Here is a 6,000-nt window from a genome sequence, read left to right as displayed (position 1 = left end):
GCGGAGGGAGGCCAGTGGCAGGTGATAGGTTTTGGGGCGCGGGCCCCTCTTGACGCCGGGCTGGTTGGAGCGGCGACCCCTGCCAACACGGTGGCTACGCGTCTGCTATTCCCACACTGAATGGAGGATCAGGAAAGGTTACTTATACAAGCAAGGTAATTATAATATATTGAAGTACTACCAGGGCCGTTTCTAGGACAGCCCCCCGCGCACTCATTGGCACCCCCCACCCTGGAGTAGTGTGAGATGTCGCCACCGCCGCCACCCTGCCTTCTCGGCGTCGCATGTAACCCGGAACTGATCTCTGAGGGATCCTTCAGCAGGGGCAGTGATGACATTGATGCAGGGCCGCTTTAACCAGAGGGCACATGGTGCACGTGCACCGGGCCCACTGGTTAAAGGGGCCCCCCCGAGCAGGCCGGCCGTTGCTATGTGCGACCAATGCGGTCGCACAGGGCTCCGGCCACCAGCCTGTCAGGGGGGAGCGCCATGGATGGGTAATCTACTTACCCCTCCATGGCGCCCCCTGCAGGGCCCCCCCCGGCGTTCGCCGCTGCCCCCGCCCGCTGCTGCTGCGGCGCTTCAGCGCTGCAGCAGCAGCGACACTGACAGAGAGAGAGCCATTGGCTCCCTCCCTGTCAGTCACTCTTGTTGCCGCACTTCCTGCGGTCACAAGAGGCCGCACTCTCCCTCTAGCGCCCGACGTCACTGGAGCGTCGTCGCGAGGGTAAGGGGAGTGCAGCCTCTTGTGACCGCAGGAAGTGCGGCCACAAGAGGGAAGAGAAGAGGAACGCGTGGACCCAGGTGAGTAAGTGTTTGTTTTTTCAATATTATATGGGAGGGGGAGCGCATATACTATGGGGGAGCACAGGGGGCTATATACTATGGGGGAGGGCACAGGGGGCTATATACTATGGGGGGGGGGCCACAGGGGGCTATATACTATGGGGGGGGGGCACAGGGGGCTATAAACTATGGGGGAGGACAGGGGAGCTATATACTATGGGGGAGCACAGGGGGCTATATACTATGGGGGGGGCACAGGGGGCTATATACTATGGGGGAGGACAGGGGAGCTATATACTATGGGGGAGCACAGGGGGCTATATACTATAGGGGAGGACAGGGGGCTATATACTACTGGGGAGCACAGGGGAGCTACATACTATGGGGGAGCACAAGGGGCTATATACTATGGGGGAGCACAGGGGGCTATATACTACTGGGGAGCACAGGGGGCTATATACTACTGGGGAGCACAGGGGAGCTATATACTATGGGGGAGCACAGGGGGCTATATACAATGGGGGAGCACAGGGGGCTATATACTATGGGGGAGCACAGGGGAGCTATATACTATGGGGGGGGCACAGGGGGCTATATACAATGGGGGAGCTTAGGGGGCTATATACTATGGGGGAGCGCAGGGAAGCTATATACTATGGGGGAGCACAGGGGGCTATATACTATGGGGAGCACAGGGGAGCTATATACTATGGGGGAGCACAGGGGAGCTATATACTATGGGGGAGCACAGGGGAGCTATATACTATGGGGGAGCACAGGGGAGCTATATACTATGGGGGAGCACAGGGGAGCTATATACTATGGGGGAGCACAGGGGAGCTATATACTATGGGGGAGCACAGGGGAGCTATATACTATGGGGGAGCTATATACTATGGGGGAGCACAGGGGAGCTATATACTATGGGGGAGCACAGGGGGCTATATACTATGGGGGAGCACAGGGGGCTATATACTATGGGGGGAGCACAGAGGAGCTATATACTATGGGGGAGCACAGGGGAGTTATATACTATGGGGGAGCACAGGGGGCTATATACTATGGGGGAGCACAGGGGAGCTATATACTATGGGGGAGCACAGGGGACTATATACTATGGGGGAGAGCACAGGGGAGCTATATACTATGGGGGAGCAAAGGGGAGCTATATACTACTGAGGAGCACAGGGGTCTATATACTATGGGGAGCACAGGGGTCTATATACTATGGGGAGCACAGGGGTCTATATACTATGGGGAGCACAGGGGAGCTATATACTATGGGGGAGCACAGGAGAGCTATATACTACTGGGGAGCACAGGGGAGCTATATACTATGGGGGAGCACAGGGGACTATATACTACTGGGGAGCACAGGGGTCTATATACTATGGGGAGCACAGGGGTCTATATACTATGGGGAGCACAGGGGAGCTATATACTATGGGGGAGCACAGGGGAGCTATATACTACTGGGGAGCACAGGGAAGCTATATACTACTGGGGAGCACAGGGGGCTATATACTACTGGGGAGCACAGGGGGCTATATACTATGGGGGAGCACAGGGGGCTATATACTATGGGGGAGCACTGGGGAGCTATATACTATTGGGGAGCACAGGGGGCTATATACTATTGGGGAGCACAGGGAGCTATATACTATTGAGGAGCACAGGGGTCTATATACTATGGGGGAGAGCACAGGGGGGCTATATATTATGGAGAGCACAGGGGGGCTATATACTATTGGGGAGAGCACAGGGGGCTATATACTATTGGGGGGGAGCACAGGGGGGCTATATACTATTGGGGGAGAGCACAGGGGGCTATATACTATTGTGGGAAAGCATAGGGGTCTATATACTATTGGAGAGCACAGGGGGGCTATATACTATTGGGGGAGAGCACAGGGGGGCTATATACTATTGTGGGAGAGCACAGGGGGGCTATATACTATTGTGGGAGAGCACAGGGGTCTATATACTATGGGGGAGAGCACAGGGGGGCTATATATTATGGAGAGCACAGGGGGGGCTATATACTATTGGGGAGAGCACAGGGGGCTATATACTATTGGGGGGAGTACAGGGGGGCTATATACTATTGGGGGAGAGCACAGGGGGGCTATATACTGTTGTGGGAGAGCATAGGGGTCTATATACTGTTGGAGAGCACAGGGGGCTATATACTATTGGGGGAGAGCACAGGGGGGCTATATACTATTGTGGGAGAGCACAGGGGGGCTAAATACTATTGTGGGAGAGCACAGGTGGCTATATACTACTGGGGAGAGTGCACAGGGGGGCTATATACTAATGGGGGAGCGCACAGGAGGGCTGTATATAACTGGAGGAGCACATGAGGGGCTATATACTACAGGGACACCTTAAAACTATGGAGGCACAGAGGGGTGTAACTATGTAGGGGTACAGAGGGGTGTAACTACTGTATAGGGGTACAAGGGACCTAACTACTGTATGTGTTGGAGCCTAAAATATTTGTCTGGCAGATTCTGGAGAGAAGATTCACAGCCAGGAGAAGACTTCAAGGTGGCCCAGGCTGGATGGAGAGAAAAAGAAAAGGTGACAGACTCTGATCGGAGAAGACGCCCCCGGTGAGTCACTGGATGTAACTGCACTCTGTTATAGGGTTGTAGTGTTAGGGGTCATGATGTGGCGGTATTATGTAATGGTATAATTGGTGATATCTTTCTGTTTTGTTTAGTGCAGTTTTTATGTAATATGTAATCACTGTATGGTGGTAGGAGTGTTATAAGGTAACTACTTTATGTATTGGGGTTCTTACTACAGTGTGGGGGCAAATTCAGTACATTATACAATGTGCCGAAAGGGAAGGGGGGGGCCCACTCTTGAGGGCTGTGCACTGGGCCCACCAATGTATTAAAACGGCTCTGCGTTGATGCGCCTGCTGGGGGATCCATTAGGGTCTGAGGGGCTGAAGACAAGAGAAGGGACCAGAAGAGAGGAAGAGAGTATTAGGTGACCATAATTTTTTTTTTTGGAGCAATGCAGGGCGAAATTATAACTATATGGGGGGCATTGCAGGGGAACATTATAACTATATAGGGGCCATTATTACTATATGGGGGTACAGCATAGGACATTTTAGCTATATGGGGGCACAGGGGACATTATTACTATATGGGAGAAAATGCAGGGCGACATTATTACTATATGGGGGACATTATTACTATAAGGAGGTACAGCAGGAGACATTTATTATTATATTGGGGCACAATAGGAAACATTATAACTATATAGGTGCACAGCAGGGTACCCTGCTTATAGGGGGCAATCCACATACCTACTGACTTTAGTGCACCAAACAGCAGAATTGCTACAGCTTGGGACCCTATGGGTGGGAAAGGGTAAGGAAGTTGCTGGAAAAGTACAGAGCCTAAGATGTTTGTCTGACAGGTTCTCAAGATATGAATTGTAGCTGCAAGAAATCATCACGGTGGTCTAGGCCAGATGGAAAGTAAAAGGAAAGTGACACCCCAGATCAAAGAAGATGTCACCTGCGAGTCCTTAAATGATGTTTTTTGTATTAATTAGAACATTATTTGGTAGGCGTGCAACACCTCTCTATGCCGTAATACACACACTGCTTCTTCCTAGTAAACCAAATCCTGATAAAAGCCCCCCTTTCTTCCCCAGGTGGTGGTGGTGACGTGGTTATCAAGATTCGCCCTGTTGCCGCAATTCCCTAGAAACTGCCATAGAGAAGATAGAAAAGAAAAGTTGTATTATACACGTGTCTGCAGCTTCTGTCCAGAAACATAACACTAATGGTGCTTTTACACGGAACGATTATCGTTCAAATTTTCGCGATAATGATCGCATTTGAGCGATAATCGGCTCGTGTAAACACAGCAAATGATCAAAGTTCTCAAATCGTCGTTGGTCGTTCGCAAAAAATTCGCAGATCGTTTCACGTAAACAGTCTTTCAACGATTTACCCTATGTGTGAGATGGGCTTAAGCGATCTTAAAACGATCGTAATGACAATTTTTTTTAAACAATCTATCGTTCTGTCTAAATGCTGATCGTTATAAAAAACACATTGTTACTTCAAAATTGTTAAATGATCGTTTGGGCCAATTATCGCTCCGTGTAAAAGGACTATAAGGCCCCCCTCACACATCAGTGTCAGTTTTTACTGTCAGGAAATCCTGAGAAGGAGGCCTCAAATGGCATCAGGAAATTATCAGGATTTCCTGACAGTATCCCGTTTTTACCTTCAGGAAACCATCAGGAAAAACCTTCAAGATTTCCTGATGAGAAAAAAAAAAAGTGTTCTCAATATGGTCTAGTATGCCAACATACATCACAAGTACCCACATCGCCCCTTGTTTACCCTGCCACTGCGCCCCACTTGTGCATCCTGCCACTGCGTCCCCCATCGTGTACCCTGACACTGCGTCCCAACTCGTGTACCCTGACACTGCTTCCCCCTCGTGTACCCTGCCACTGCGCCCCCCTCGTGGACCCTGCCACTGCGTCCCCCTCGTGTACCCTGCCACTGCGCCCCCCTCGTGTACCCTGCCACTGCGCCCCCCTCGTGTACCCTGCCACTGCCTCCCTTTGTGTACCATGCCACTGCGTCCCCTCGAGTCAGGTGAGGTCCGGAGTGGGGTGGGATTGCGAGGGGGCGGCGGGTGACGTTGGGGGGTGTCTGTGTAGGTATGCAAGCGGGCGGCGGGCAGAGTGAAGTGGTGGGGTCCGAAGTCACGGCCTGATGTACATCAGGAAAGTGCCCGTGATTCCAGTGCTCCCATAGACTTTTCTGGACGAAAATAGGTCAGGATCTAAAAAATCCGGTCATATTTTCTGGAGCGGACACCCTTCAGGAAGAATCCTGAAGGGTGTCCGTCACTAAGGGCCCTATTCCACCGGACGATTATCGTTCAGATTATCGTTAAGTCATTTGAATCTAAACGATAATCGTTTGGTTGAAATGCAGTTAACGATTAACGTCCGAACGAGAAATCCTTGATCGCTTTATAAGACCTGGACCTATTTTAATCGTTGCTCGTTCGCAAAACATTCGCAAATCGTTCGCATTGAATAAGACATTGTTCGGTCGTTTGCAATAGATACGAACGCAATAGCGAATAAATAGCAAAGAAAAAACTATCGCAATTACAATCATGAGTAACGATTATCGTTCCATGGAAATAAGTGAACGTTTTC

This window comes from Dendropsophus ebraccatus, chromosome 7 (assembly GCF_027789765.1).
Source record: "Dendropsophus ebraccatus isolate aDenEbr1 chromosome 7, aDenEbr1.pat, whole genome shotgun sequence".
NCBI lineage: Eukaryota > Metazoa > Chordata > Amphibia > Anura > Hylidae > Dendropsophus > Dendropsophus ebraccatus.
Note: the sequence above shows the minus strand (reverse complement) of the source record.